General features: G+C 46.0%; 1 pseudogene across 1 annotated transcript in view; it reads left to right on the top strand.

The window, feature by feature from the left end:
- The window catches only part of LOC144125137 (sodium-coupled monocarboxylate transporter 1-like), a 38,295-nt pseudogene extending 23,061 nt beyond the window's left edge, over window positions 1-15,234 (top strand). Inside the window, exons 7-17 of the transcript XR_013313339.1 lie at window positions 182-322; window positions 1,189-1,318; window positions 3,350-3,438; window positions 3,542-3,654; window positions 4,969-5,036; window positions 5,217-5,303; window positions 5,803-5,975; window positions 6,057-6,154; window positions 7,773-7,891; window positions 9,248-9,440; window positions 14,959-15,234. The product of XR_013313339.1 is annotated as a sodium-coupled monocarboxylate transporter 1-like (transcript). The remainder of the gene's footprint in view (window positions 1-181; window positions 323-1,188; window positions 1,319-3,349; window positions 3,439-3,541; window positions 3,655-4,968; window positions 5,037-5,216; window positions 5,304-5,802; window positions 5,976-6,056; window positions 6,155-7,772; window positions 7,892-9,247; window positions 9,441-14,958) is intronic.
- The last annotated feature ends 937 nt before the right edge of the window (window positions 15,235-16,171 follow it).

Genomic DNA, 16,171 nt, shown 5'->3' with positions numbered 1-16,171 from the left:
TTACATAATGTGATTCGCGAATAAGTACACTTTGATTACAGGGTTCGAGATCACGAATGAATCATATTTAAAACAGAAAACCAGTTAAGTTAAGAACGCAGTTATGGTATCATTTGTACATCAGTGTCTACGGCCGGCAAGTGATTAAACAAAAACAGTGAGCCTTGTTCCTTCCTTCCAGCGCCACCCACAAGGTGACCGTGCGCCACACCATCTGGGGGCTCATCATCGGCGCGTGGTTCGCGAACTCTGCCAGCTACGCCACCAACCAGATGATGGTGCTGCGCTACTTGACCGTCAGCTCTCTCAAAAAGGCCAGAATGTGCGTACTACGCATGCGCGTCATAAAGCATGTGGGAGTCAATGCAACATGGCTTCCCCCTTTTCTTGGCGTCTTATCGATAGAGTGCTGTCCTAACTTAGCTTTGGGAAAAAAAAATTACTCGGAAAGCTGTAGCGTGCTATATCTTCGCAATAATTTGCGCTTGAAAATGATTTTGGCATTTGTGCACTTATTGATGTTTTATTTTTATTTAATGGCGTCCGTGATTATGAACAACAGCACAAGAAAGCAAGTTACTTCGTGAAAATTCACGTTCCAAAACTCTGCAGCACGAGAAAGAGGCAGGTCGGCGCCCGCGTGTGAATCTTCTACTTGGGCCCTGCGTATTTTTCGCGCTGTAAGCTTTTTAACGTGCGCTCATGAATATTTCAAGCAACGAGCAAGTGCCTAATATAATTGTGTTGGAACTGCTACTTGGGCTAGTTGGCATAGATTCACATGCTATGAGGCAGCGCACAGAGAGGACGGACTAGAAAAGACACACAGCAAGGCGCTAATATAATGTCGTACTTTTGAATCGCGCAGTTCAAAACTATCCAACTGTCTTAAGTAGACGTAGTATTTTAACTTGCCTTCGCTGCAAGTTCTGGTGAAATTACCAGTTTAGGATAGTTCAGACTGTACCAAGAAAATGGTCCCATTAGTGCGTAGCAATAATCGCAGCTTTCGCGAAGGTACAACATTAACCACTCGATTTTACTCGTTCCCTCGGTTCGCTTGCTTCGCTAAAAAAAAAATAAACGAGGCCATCTGCCAGAAGAGCCCCTACATTTCACTGAACCTCCTCAGCCACTGTTCTGCCTCAGATGCGAGGTATGGCAAGATGAAATAACTTGCTGCCGCAGTGTGGTGTGGCTGAACCTGCCGTACCTGTGCCTGATACTGCTGCTGAGTTGCTTGTCCGGGCTCATGATCTACGCTCGCTACGCCACCTGCGATCCACTGCTCACAAAACGGATCGACACGCCTGACCAGGTAAGCCCAACTTATTACTAAGAATTGACCTAAGTAGCTCGAAATGATGAGTAGCTTAGCTCTTCGGGCGATGCCCCTGGTCTGAGACCCACAGGCCGCGTTCGTACCACTTCGAAACGGTACGCTGTTGTGCAGTAGCCGTGTTGTCGGACCACCGCTCCACGCACTTGGTTGAGGTGCGCTTGGGAAAGGGTGAGTTGATTATGATCAGAGGTCACCTAGCTACCCAAGCACTCACAACATCAACAACAGCTTCACTGAGCGCAGTGCAACAAGCAATAAACTCTAAAGTTTCGCGCGTGTTGGGATCGGGGCAATGTGTTGACCATTCCAGATCTTTCTGCCTTTGCGTACGTGCGTAGAGCACGTGATATTTCAGTACACTGTAAGCTTCAGGCGCTCTATCTAGTTTAGCCGTGCGTCTGTCTAGCTTCAGCAAATATATCTCGCATTTCTATTATCTGCACTGAGGAGTTGTTTTTTTTTACTTCCCATCGACACCAAAAGTGATTCTTCATTTGTACTCGCATGCGTTGCCCCGACACCGGATGCAACCTTACATAATGCCGAAGTAGCCGTGCCCGAATACCATGGCTGGACAAGATACATGAAAGAAGTATCTTCAATACCGATACCTTTAAAAATTGTATTTCCGATACCGATTCAAGATACCTAACCAGAATTGATTTCTGATACAGATACTCGGTACTGTATCGTCGATACTTCGATACATCTCTAAAATCGCCAATAATAATGAAGCTGGTAATATTATTAGCTATCGCAGCGGTGGCCAAGTGGTTGAGCATCCGCCTCGCTTTCGGGAGGTGAGGGGTTCGATCCCCAGTGCCGCCGGGTACCCACCGGTGACAAAATGGGTACAAGCTTTCCCCTGGCCTGGTGCTCGGCTTATCGTGGGTGGAATGCTCCGGAAATGGGTCATTCACCCCACCTTGAGTAATCGATAATACATTGTGCCATAGTGCTCTTTAACCATAGATTATTAATATTATAGATTAGAATATTATTAGCAAAGTTCAGCACCGTTTCTGAAAATTTTTGTGCGTTTGACATAGCACACTGTACTTTAAATTGTAAGGGTTGATCCAGTCGCGCCTATTTCTTTACGCTCCACTGTGAGTACAGCTGGTTCCGTTAAGACTTTAGTATTAATGTTCTTCATGCGAATTGGTCCCTGAGCACTGAACGCATGCATACGAATAAAGTTGAAACTCTTTCTGATGCCCTTCATTCGTTACTGCAGTATTTACCGGTAGCCTTTACCTTTGCTGTGTCATAAAAGGTGCAAGCTTCGTCTGCTTGGAAAAGACGAACAGCTATTTCCCCAGGACTATGTTTAACAGGAGAGTGCGGTGTGAGCTAGTTGGTACGACATTCCTTTAAAAAAAGCTAGTTCACGCACGGGACACAGAAAAGAAGCAAATGGGACCAGCCCAGACCAGCAACTGGTTTATTCCACCGGCGACTCATTTCTACTTCAACAAACGCTGACTTCAACAACAAAGCGCCCGCGCCCGAAACACAAAATGCCATCAAATGCACAATCAACATCTCAAGCCAAGAAAATCCAGTTCCTTACTGTGCAAGTGGATGCGAGCCTCACTTACGCATATGTCGAGGCCAATTATCGCTATGTGCAAGGCTTCAAGAACTTCGCGCTCCTTTATTTTCCTCGCACCACCGATAATCTTTGCTTGGCCGAAAACTTACGTGCATGCTTCATCATCATGCCTGCTGGACCTCCGTTTTTTTTTTCTGTGTGTGTGTTCTGCAGGACTTCCATAATCTTAGCTGTAGAAAAGAAAGGTTCAGTTCGTTTACATAGAGTGATTTTTGGTTACTGCACTTTTACTCGCATGAAGCGCTTATAACCTTTTCCATAAGCTCAGCTCGATGTACTTCAGCATCACTAGCGCGGCTACACAACCACGAAGAAACGCTTAATTCAGTGCTCTGCGCGCTGAGTGCTTTGTATCGTGGCAACCAGTGTATTGTTTCCCCTCTTCGTCGCAGCTGCTGCCGTACTTCGTCATGGACGTACTGGCCCACAGAACTGGAGTGGCTGGTGTGTTCGTCACCGGGATCTTCATGGCTTCACTTAGGTGAGACCAGCATCTCAAATGGAATAAATACGTTGTAGCTACTGTAAGCGCGCTGCCCAACAGCAGCAATTTCGCTGCATTCGCTGATCATGCAACATCGCAGTTCGGTGTCCTCCGCGATCAACGCGCTGGCGACGGTGTTCTACGTGGACGTCATAGCCGTGCTCAGGCCAGACATCAAAGAATCCACTGGTTCGCACATCATGGTCGGCCTCGGTGAGTTAACGACCCTGACGTTCATGTGTTATGCTTCTGTGTGTGGACAGTTCTAGAGGAAGTATTTGTGTGTGTGCAACGGAAACATGTTGCCTATAAAAAAAATAACATTCCTTGCAAGATGACATACAGGAACAGTGATTTTTGTTCTGAGGCATGCAAAGAAAGAAGGAAGTGTAGAAGCTGCAGTTTAAAACACTGCAGCTAAGCAGCGACAGCTTTTTAATTTAAACGCGATAGTATTAATTTTCCCGTTCTGCAGAAAACCCGTGGTCGTCGTCGGCGGCGTTGTGAGCGAAAAATTTCCGGAAAAATCCGGAAAAATCTCAGGTCATGTTACCTGAAGCGTCGTCACAGCATGCCTTCCGGATTGATAGCAAATTGACCATGGTGGAAGGTGGCAGCTAAATTAATGCTTAGTCGCGAGAGGTTTCTCGGGAAGCGCAACCTGGGTCTCATGAGCGCCACCTGTGGCAGCACGTGCCATCCCCAGGGCAGTGACGCATCGCTTAACCCTGCACCACTGCGCCAGGAGCGGTGTGAGGACTACCAGGCATCTATGAATGTAAAGTAGAGAATGACCAATTCTTCATATACGTGCATCAAGTTAACCAATTAACGCCATCATGTCATACCCTTAAGCCGGACCTGAAGAGTATGACGCCCTTCAATTTTTTTATTTTGAGGAAAAGGCAGCTTTTATCGCGCCTGTAATAAAGGCGTCGTCTTGTGGTTAACTGCAAGTCGAGTAGTCATTAAGTATTGATGATGTCACAGAAATCACGCAGATGATGTGATCGCATAATATAGTGCATAACTGCAGACGAAAATTTAGGGACAGTTGAAGGCGCTACAGGACTTTTTAGCAGCTAGGATCTAAGCGTTACGGTGACCGCTCAATGATTCGAAATGTTGAGAGAGCTTGGATTTTTTTGTAGATAAGATAATGATTAAATGAGCGAAAAGTCAAGTCATGCTTAGAGAAAACAAAGAAAGTTAGCGTTTCATTTATTTTATATTCTTGAATATTTTTGACACATTTATGATTAGTAGGAACCTCAATGGTGACATAAATGTTTTCATACTTCTTCTGAGATAGTTAATACTAAGGGTTCGCCGCATCAAGAAACGAGTCAAGTTAAGAAGTAAGAGTGGAGGAAAGCAGGATTAAAAATACCAGCGAGCTATCTAGGGACTGGCCTATTCTTCCTCCTGCGCATCCCTGTACGTAACAGAAAGCCCTGGACCAAGCAATCCTAAATTCTCACTCAGGACTAGATGATGTAATAAAGACTTTGTCTCTCCCTCTCGCAGGTGTGTTCTTCGGAATGGTGTCCATCGCGCTGGTCGCTGTGGCTATGAACCTGGGAGACGTTCTCGCGGTATTGCATTCAATTAATCCCAAAAGCTTGCAATCATTTGCGCCTGAAAAATCGGTGCAGCATTCGTTCACACTGTGCAGCATGAGCGCACCGTTCCCTGCGCCCCGCATGAATGTTTCAGTACTTTTAGGATGGAAAATATAGCACCAAAGTTTACCGACGCCCCGACGCTCTTTGCAGGCGCAGTCGGCGATCAACAGCGGCATTGGAGGACCTCTGCTCGGCCTGTTCTCCATGGGCATGTTCATCCCACACGTCTCATCGAAGGTGAGATTTTGATCGGCTTTACCATCTGCTCTGTTTTTGTCCTAGGTAGCCAAGATTCTGAACGACTTAATGATCAATCAATCAATCAATCAATAAGTCAGTCAATCAATCAATCAATCAATAATAAGAGCACCTTTGCAGGTTTAATTCGACCATGAGCATGAGCATTCACATGTTTCCGCATTCGTCACTCACTCACTCACTCACTCACTCACTCACTCACTCACTCATTCACTCACTCACTCACTCACTCACTCACTCACTCACTCACTCACTCACTCACTCACGCGCACACACATGCACACGCACAAGCGCCCGCGCAGGCACGTGCGCACACATGCACACTGGATAACACGTACACATGCACATGTACACGCACACGGAATTAGAGTCTATATATACGTGAACTGCAATTTGCAACGCTAGCTGAGCGCCCGTATTACCTGTCTGGGACGTTCGGCAGTGGCTCACGTATCGACTCTCCGCTCACCGCGCACAGGGCGCCATGTTGGGGCTGCTGACGTCCTTGGGCATCGCCTTGTGGATCTGCATAGGAAGCCTGGTCAACCCGACAGTCTACCCGGCGCCTCCGCTGTCGGTGGACGGCTGCCCAACTCTGTACCGAAACGTCACCAACAGCTCTAAGCCTTACGTGGACCCCGTCCTGGTCGAGTAAGCGCCGCTCGGCTGAGTAACGCGGAGAGACCGTGGGCGAGAATTTGACATCTCCTTCGCGCCATTCTTTTCTTCCAGCGAACCCGAAGGGATCTACGCGTTGTCCTACCTGTGGCAGTCGCTGGTGGCCTTCCTCATCAGCTTCGCCGTCGGAATTCCCGCCAGCTTTTACGCGAGTGAGTAGGCTGACCACAGCGATTGAAGCTCTACCCGTGGAAGGCGAGACGAAACCCTCATTTGGGAGCCTTAACCAATGTCTCTGACAGAGCATAACCAGTTCGCGACGTACACAGCCACCCCTGATGTTTCCTTCAGCTGACGGAACTGCACGCAGTTGTAAGCTCCTGGGATTCGTATTCCTGGGATTGGGTAATCTGCCCAATAGTGGCAGTGTTCAGTCCACGTCACAAGTAGAGAGTGCATCCAGTGCGTGCCGCACGAGGTGTTTCCGCAGTTGCGTGGTGAGTTTCCAGTGATATACGAGATCTTTGGCAGCCAGGACGACCGCCCTGTTCAATTTATAGGCTTCTGAGACCTCCATTTGTGCACGTTAAGTGGCTCATGTACTTAGATTCCAGCTGCGCACACATTTATAGTCGTGCCTCTAGTTTTAATAATACCGTTATGCCTTTTCTAGTACCATGCGTTCAGCTAGAAGGGCAGATATCTCTTGGACTGATTAGTAGCTTCCGGAGAAAAAGGGCTTTTCAGCGCGCTGACGATCTCGGCAGTGAAGGGCGCCTCCTGCTCGAAGCAGGACACAAATGAGTTTGTTTTCGCTTTCCAGGCAGGAAAAGGGATGAATCCTCGCAGCAGCATTCATGGTTTAACCTAACTTAACCTGTGTAATTTCGTCATACGTCAGGCGGGCTTCGTCTAAAATTAGGTTAAAGCTGAGCACTTTCTGAAGGTTGGCTATATGTGGATGAGATTACGCATTTCGCGGTGTGAACTTTACGCAATCCAGAGAGACATCGAATAATAATAATAATAATAATAATAATAATAATAATAATAATAATAATAATAATAATAATAATAATAATAATAATAATAATAATAATAATAATAATAATAATAATAATTGGTTTTGGGGGAAAGGAAATGGCGCAGTATCTGTCTCATATATCGTTGGACACCTGATTTTGAAATCTCGCCTGTTACGTCTTTGCGTATTGTTACTGTTTTTAGTGTTCGGTTTAAATACACCGAAACTATTAGATTATTACATGACCAGTTTGTATGTAACGCAGTACCAGCCAGTAGCATCCATGACGCGAGGTTAATAATAATAATAATAATAATAATAATAATAATAATAATAATAATAATAATAATAATTGTTCTTTGAGGAAAGGAAATGGCGCAGTATCTGTCTCATATCTCGTTGGACACCAGAACCGCGCCGTAAGGGAAGGGATAAAGGAGGGAGTGAAAGAATAAGGGACGAAATAGGTGCCGTAGTGGAGGGCTCCGGAATAACTTCGACCACCTGGGGATCTTTAACGTGCACTGACATTGACATCGCGAGGTTGAGAGTTTCATCTCGAATTATGTGTGCGCATGCTGAGTTCCGTGACACTCTCAGGGTCTTACTTCAAGCTCTTCATATACCAAGGTCGAAAACGTAAAAACAATGACGTTCCTGTGATTTCTCAATGGATTCCATGGGTATTTAATCCCAACATTTGCGCTCCAGCAATATCAGCCCATCGCTCTAACTGATCACGTTGTTTGTTTACGTGGAGACAACGATGGCGCTCTCATTTCTCTTTTTCTGTTCTTCTGTTGTAGCTGCGAACGATCCGAAGACTATGAACCCCAAGCTAATCTGCCCAATAGTGGACATTCTGTTTCCGTACCTGCCAGAGAGGTACAGGAGACCATTTAGATTCAAGTTGGGACAGAACTACGTAAGTATGCCAGGGCCTTTTTTACATAGCGCTCTCCTTTACATCTTAGCTTGTTTTGCCTGACACTCTGCTATAGAGCGAGAGAGTGAGGGAGAGCAGGCGGCGAGGGCGCGTGGAGTTAGAGCAATGAAACGTGCCTTCGAGGCTATATACGGTATCACCTATAAGCAGTTGTTCGTAATGCTCGCGCGCCCCACTCTAAATGCCGGGTCGTTGCTTTCGCTCTGCTTTTGTAGCAATAGCACTTTTAGGTACGGGAACTTCGCGAAAATCGCGTTGAAGGCATTCCTGCTTCTGTCTCCGTGACAATCCATGGAGATGAGGGAGGCGGTGGAGTGGAAGTGTTGAAACGATTGTTGGTAGCTAATTGAATGCAAATAGCATTTTTCCGGAGGAACACGGCCACACAGAACAAGACAACACGGGCGCTGACGTTCGTCTGAGATTGTGCTTGTCAGTGTATTGGAACTCCGCAAAAGAAAGGAATAAAAAGATAATGAAAATTAAAAGACATCTGGCCGCGTGTTTCAGGGTAAAATTTAACTTGACAGATCGAAGTTGAGGTTGTTACACCGACCCTTACAAAAATTTTTTATATAGTCTATAGACTATCCTTTGACTTCTGTCTTTAAAGTCTATAGACTCTGAATAGACAAACCCTAGAGAACAATCTATAGGCAATACAATTCCTGTAGACAGTCTGTGAAAATCTGTAGAATTATGGCCATACACTTTTAGTAGACTTTTGTCTATAGACAGTCTATAGACTATGAATAGACAAAAAATAAATATCTATAGGAAGGCAATACAGTCTATAAGAAGTCTACAAACTGTCTATAGAGGCCGCCGCGGTGGCTGAGTGGTTATGGCGCTCGGCTGCTGGCCCGAAAGACGCGGGTTCGATCCCGGCCGCTGCGGTCGAATTTCGATGGAGGCGAAATTCTAGAGGCCCGTGTACAGTGCGATGTCAGTGCACGTAAAAGAACCCCAGGTGGTCGAAATTTCCGGAGCCCTTCACTACGGCGTCCCTCATAGCCTGAGTCGCTTTGGGACGTTAAACCCCCATAAACCAACAAACTGTCTATAGACCATTTTTGTAAGGGTCCTCAGCCTCAGCTTCCCTCCAGTTTAAAAGGCGCTGTTCGCCTTCAGAAACGGCAGTGTATAGTACTTCGGTCTGTCAGTGGAGAGAAATGCTGCGCGAGAGCGGCGTCTTGTCACTGCAGGATCGAACTGTCTTGCTAATTGAGTGGTGGAGTCTTGTCAGCGTATGAAACGATAACACCAGGCTGAATTAAGTTTATATTTTTTTCATGCTTTGTGATGCCGTAATGTTTTTGTCATCCTCGCTCGCAGATGGGCCCAGCAACGCCGCGCCCGAGCCTGAGCCAGGGGAAGAGCTGGCCTCAGGCCAACATCACCATTGCCGCCCTGCCTGTCGATCCAGAGTCCAAGATCATCGGTCTGAACGTGTCACGCATCCAGGCGCTGACGGAGCAGCTTTATCCCGAACAACCGTATCCACCGGTCAAACCTCTGCGTTCACCCAGTCAGTACTTCACGCACTTATAGCACCCCGTGCAGACATCGTAATTTACCGGCGATCAGGATTTTTGAAGAAGTGCACCGCCCTCTGGCGAGAGCGCGAAAATTCATCTGCTACACTGAAAACTGGTAGGAAAGACGAACATGTGAACACCGTAGGTGCGATCCGCTTCCGCGAACACCAAATACGCATGTGAGGTGGAAGATGTACAGGCTCGGACAAAAGTAAACGGAGCACGCTATTGACTTCCAAAACTTTTCACGCGTTGCCTAATTGAAATTGCCAGCAATGGTGTGTGCATACTGGTAGGGGACGCCAGTGCGCTTTCTCATGGATGAACAATTTTTATTCAATTTCTATAGAAAAAACGTGTTTGCACTTCAAAACGAAATCGCGTGCTCCGTTTACTTACGTCCGCGCCTGTACGCTTGCAACTGCTGCTCCTTGCAATTGTCACCGATACAAACTGCGCATTCGCTCTACATGCTGTCGTTTGTTGTCAACCGGTGAAGCGCAGGGGAGGGCAGATGAAAACAGGTTCGCGTGTGCAAAGCGACCATGTTCAAAAGGTGGTTTTTGGGGCCATATATGCGTTTCGATGGAGGCGAAGCGCAAAAGGCGCCCGTGTGCTGTGCGATGTCAGTGCACGTTAAAGATCCCCAGGTGGTCTAAATTATTCCGGAGCCCCCCACTACGGCACCTCCTTCTCCCTTTCTTCTCTCAGTCCCGTCTTTATCCTTTTCTTTACGGCACGGTTCGGGTGTCCGTCGATATATGTGAGACATACTGCGCCATTTCCTTTCCCCAAAAACCAATTTTCATTTCATTTTCATATGCCGGTTCATCGTCACCGCATCTCACATTAGTCTTCTGGCCTCCGGCATGAAGCGGTGAACAATGAGAGAAAAAAGCCTCAATAATTAGTGCATGAAATTTGCCAAGATTTAAAGGCAATCAGGCAAAAAACTGCATGTGGTAGTGTGTTTGCAGAGGAATGTAGTATTTGAAAAGAATTTACGGGCTGACAGTCAGGCAAACCAGCTCACTGAAAATCGTAGAATAAGTGGGTAGGCTTTCTCTATCCGCTGGAACGAATACCAGGCGACCGGATTGTAGAACGATGCATAAATATATATAGGGTGTCCCAGCTAACTTTAGCCAGAGTTTTAAAATATGCCGCGGCACTCTAAGACGATGCGACCAAATGCAAGTTGCTGGCTTTCGTGCGGAGCAACTCACCCTATTTTTCGTATTGTGCTTAATTGCATAATTAGTTAAGATTAACTACATTCGCAAGCAATAAAGATAGACGAAAAAGACCAATTAGAAAGTTGTAGAACGGTCCGCGAAATATCGAACTCAACAGTTTATTGCTTTCCATATATTAAGTATCGGCTTTTTTTAGCTCACTGCAAATGCCCGCGAAATACAAAAAAAAAACCGCGTGACATGTCCGCTTGCGCCGCGCGATTGCAGTGCTCTCAAACGTGCTCTCAATAGGCAAGCGGTATGGTTCCCTTGTGGCGCTTGATAGCGAGATGCAGACACAGTCCTTATTGCTTGCGCTCCCGTAAATCGCACAGCCAGCGCCTGCGCCGCATCCCTGTCACCTTTTTAAGCAGCAGCACACCGGCTAAATGATCTGTTCGTTCCCACACGGAACGTTTGAGAACACTTTAATCGCGGCGCCTAAGTGGACACGTCATGTGGTATTTTATTTCGCGGGAATCTGCAGAGAGCGAGAAAAAGCCGACACGTAACAGATGGACAGTTAGAAACTGATCAGTTGCACGTTTCGCGGACCGTTCTACAACTTTCTCATTGGACGTTTTCGCCTATCTTCGTTGCTTGCGAAGTTGGTTAATTAATTTCGACTAATTGTGCAATTAAGCACAATACAAAAATAGTGTGAGCTGTTCCATACAACAGCCGGAAAAATGTATTTGGCCGATAGGCGCCTGGTTGCAATTATAAATTTGTAGCCGGCCGTTAGTAACAGCCTTATCAATTTTTAGAATTTCGAAAACACGATTACCCTCGACAAAATTTGGCTATTTCGACTAGTTGCGTGCACTGGAGTGGTTGCTTTGCCTACATGCTTTTTGAAAATGCATGTGTTTTGGCATGATGTAGAGAAAATAAGTTGAGTCACAGCGGCGAGAGCAATTGCGTTTTCGAGATTCTAAAAACTGATATGGCTGTTACTAACGGCCTGCTACAAAGTGCTAATTGCAATCAGGAGCCTATAGGTAATAGTTAAATTGTTAACTATTAAAATTTAGTTAATCACTTTACTAGTTAACAATATTCGCCTTCGCCTGTTTTCTTACGTCTGCCAACGCTGGTATTACTATGCCGCTTCTCTTTACCTTTCCGTGAATAGTAGAACGTCCCTTAAATGGAAACCTCACCTGGGCTGATTTATTTTTTAAACTTATTTTTAAAGCACACGCGTCACCTGTTAGTAGATCAGCGCCTTGCGCTCTGGGCAGCGGAAACTTTCCGTAGGCGAGGTAACAACTCGCAGCCGTGAGAGGTCGCGTCCTTCGTTGCTTACATGTTTCCGTCGTAAGAGCACCGGAAGTTTGCATCAGGGTTACGCTTTCGGCAGGCGGACAGCGAATGCAACGTTGCCAGGCGTTTATGTTGTTCTTCACGCAACCACGACCTTTTGCGATTTCAAAACCACCGGATGCTGCGATGCGCCGCTCGAACATTCCAGGCCGTTCACCGCCGTTCGCTCCCTATTTCGACTATGCAGTGCGAGTGAACTCCAATCGCGCCTATTTCGTGAGGGCCAGGGTGGCGTGAAAACGAACACAAACCGTTCAAACTCTAAAAGCGTTGCTTGGCACGAGCGTCACGCCATAACTTGTATCAGGAAAAACGGGGTTACCATAAGGGAAAGACTCAAGCTAAAACGGTTGAAATTGGACTGAGCAGAGTGCAGCGGTTCATAGGAAGAAGTGATGATGTGATTAGGGTGACGGCTGAGAGACATAACGAGAGTAGCGTGGATTAGAGCATAAGTGCGGGTTAATGATATCCTAGCTAAAAATCAAGTTTAAATGATCTCGGGTGGGACGTGCAATGAAGAGCAGAGAAAGTCCAGCAGATGGCGCTGGTCTGGTGAATACATAGATGTCTTAGAAACGTATCTTCCAGTTATGTACTGAGGCGTTCATGAATATGGTTTGATTACGAGCGTGCAAATTAGAAATTTTCCAGTTATGAGAGTTGCGAAGTTGTCCGCAACGCACTCAACGTTACAGAGGCCAAGCCGCATCTAGTTGCCCAATAGACCACAGCTTCTGCTCTCTAACCGGGTTCAACAGTAGTTCTACCACAGCTAATTTCTTTCTTCAGTAAAGGTTGCTTCCAGCGCCTTTGGAGACACGTGCGGTTTGGGCGACCAGAAAACAACGCCCTCTCCCGCGAAACAAGCTCAACCGGCACGGGTTTAGCATCAGGGGTGTCCATGAAACGCTGTAACACGACAATGGCTACCCATTGTCTGTATGGAAGTGCTGTGAGAAAAAGGCAAACGTCACAAAAGAAAAAAGTGCGAACACTTCCTGGCGGTACGAATGTCACGCAACGCGTTGCACAGAGATATCAATGCGAGAGCTTTCTTTATGCACGGATGCGCGCGGCTATGCCGCCACATGGGGTGTTTACGCGCGAGCTTACCGCTTCGTCGAGCTACCGTCACAACGCACCCGCAGTGCATGTCTAGACTAAGCGGGCAGAGCGCAGACATCATGCACGGACGGGGGCGAGTACATCGCTTGAGCGCCACTCGCAAAAAAAGCAACCGTATACACACATTCCGCGGCGAGAGATGGCGCTTGTAGGATGTGGCCGCTAAAGTGGCAGCGCTTACGACGCAAGTGATTAGCCGTGTGCTAAAGCGTTTCATATGTGAGACGTGTAGCTCGGATGCAATTCACACTTTGAGTTCTGTAGCACTGACCGACAAGCTATACGCTCGCAATGAGGGAATTTTGCTTTTAATGTGCGCGCAAATCTGCCGTGACAGGAATATTAAGGTGGTGGATTATTCTTTGTGTGCTGCACTTTTAGGCTGCTCTATGTAGGCGAACTTGCGCGATGCATTATTTATTTCATACATTATAGAACAAACGAGGTGCGTGATCTTAAGTTTATTTATTACTTGATTCACATTTAATATTATTTATTTCATCATGTGCCCCTACCAAACATCAGCTACGTATCGTCAGTAGCGCATGAGTTTGAAAAGCGTGTGTGCATTTCTTATAAGGCAAACTTCCGTTATACTGTCAAACCCATCTGAGACCGCAGCTTGCGTTCCTTATAACTTTGTAACTTGTACACTTCCTGAGAAATAAATACTGCTGAACAAAGGACGACGCTTTTTTTTACTTATATAATATATATTAAAGAGAGGTTGGTGCATGACAGCGGTGTAGGCTACTCTTTTCACATATTAGGGGAAACAACCTGGACTGACGATATAAATATAAATCTCAAGAAAGCCCGACACAACTACAACATACGCTGCACACAACGTATAGGACACAGTGCACATGTCAGAAGAAATAAATGTGAGGGAGCATGACTGAAAAAGGAACGCATTCTTTTGTTCACTAGAGCCCAGATTGTGATGTGCCCGCAGGCGGTTAAAGACCATAAGCTGTAAAAGATGGTTTAGGGGAGTTTAACGCCCCAAAGCGACTGAGGCTATGAGAGACGCCGTAGTGAAGGGCTCCGGAAATTTCGACCACCTGGCGTTCTTTAACGTGCACTGACATCGCACAGCACACGGGCCTCTGTAATTTCGTGTAATATATATATATATATATATATATATATATATATATATATATATATATATATATATATATATATATATATATATATATATATATATATATATATATATATATATATATATATATATATATATATATATATATATATATAACATAAAATAAGAAGTCTCAGATGGTCCTGAAGTCAAGTAATAAACATAAACATTGGTTTTCATTTTTTACGATATATATTTATATCTAATAATGCGCTGCAAAGAAGTCATCCTTGATGTATGTATATCACACACACATGCATACATACTATAAACTAGACTGACACACTTTTAAAAACATATGGGTTTACTGACGTTTCGACTGGGGACGAGTCTTCATCAGAGTTGTAAAAGATTGTTTCAGATCAATACTTATAGTGGTTTGAAAGAGGCTGCTACAATGTGGTTCACTTGTCTGTTTCCGGTTCACTTGTCTGCAGCGTGCTTAACGTTTTTAGGCACGCGGATCAAAACAATAAACACACTGCACATTAAGCGCTGCGTTAAGCACATTAAACACAAGAATAAACTATGTGAGGGAATATTCCGGCTACTTGTCGAAATCAGTCCAAGTACAAGGACTGCGTACGGCACCTGGGACGTCGGCGTTGTTCTCGACAGACAAATCTGTTTGCGGCGTCTCATGCACGATTGTGTTTCTCTTGTTGCACGTAGGGTCGACGCCCCCGGACCCAGGGGCGTCCCCAACTGGAGTCGTGTGCCACCAGGAGCCACAGTTCTCGTTCCCAGCTACACGTCGAAGGAACTCGAGTAACCGCGGCGGCACCCACGGCAGCAGTTCAAGGCTGTAGAAAGACCATCCCCACTTCTCTCTTTATCACTGCAGTGTGCTGTGCGGTGTCAGCGAAGGTTAAAGATCTCCAGCCAGTCGGAATGATCGCAGAGCAGCCCTTCTCCCCCTCCCTCCATACGACGGCTCTCTTTCTCTATTACCCCCTTCTTTCACTCCCGCCATCATTCCTTCCCTTACGGTGCGGTTGAGGTGTCTACCGAGTATAGTAAGACAGCTACCGCATGATCACTTTCCTTTAAATCAATTTTCATTTTCATTGGAAGCGGTCAAAGGTCAACTGGATAAAACTCCGGCCCTGAGTGCCGCAAAGGAACCCCTTAACACTGCCAAGGAGCTCATAGCCCAAACGTTTTTCTTTTTTTTTATTTCGTCGCGAGTGAGCGCGATGCGATTGTCACTCGATTGATTGGGGTTTGCTTGTGAACGCGGCCACGGATGGCCCTGCCGTTAGAGTCACTGAAAGCTTTAACCTACCGCCAGGAGGAATTCTGCGGAAGACTGTCATGTTCTTCGAGGCAGGGGCCGTCTTTTAGCAAGAATCTTTCAAAATGGAAGGCTGCAAAAAGTTTCTTACTGCTTGACATCATTTTTACAGCGAGAAGGCATTTAAGGAACGGCATCAGTGTAATCATTCCCCGAAGAAGAAGAAGGACAGGAAGGAAGAGAGGAGTAAATACCTCATTGGGATTATCTACTGAACCTTGGCCAATCCCCCTGCGTGGGTATGTGCCATGCTTACTAAGGAGAAGAAGAAGAAGAGAGGAGTTCAGTTGCGCTGAAAGTTGAGCTGTTGTATGCTACAGGCGGGATTAGCATTGCTTATTCTGTCGGCAATTGCTCCACCGTAGCGTCACTTATATGTTAATAATGACCTCAACCTGTCGGATCCGCCCAGCTATGCGCACAGTCACTTAGGATAGTACATATTCCACTCCCGCAGTCACCATCTATGCACGCATTCACTCACAGTATAACATAGACCACTCCAGAAGACACCATCTACGCACACATTCAATCACAGTAGACCATAGTACGTTCCTGTTGTCACCATTTAGAGACAAGATCAGTGTCCTG

This window comes from Amblyomma americanum, chromosome 3 (genome assembly GCF_052857255.1).
Source record: "Amblyomma americanum isolate KBUSLIRL-KWMA chromosome 3, ASM5285725v1, whole genome shotgun sequence".
Taxonomy (NCBI): Eukaryota; Metazoa; Arthropoda; class Arachnida; order Ixodida; family Ixodidae; genus Amblyomma; species Amblyomma americanum.
The sequence above is the reverse complement of the archived record's forward strand: the minus strand, read 5'-3'. Positions and strand labels throughout refer to the sequence as shown.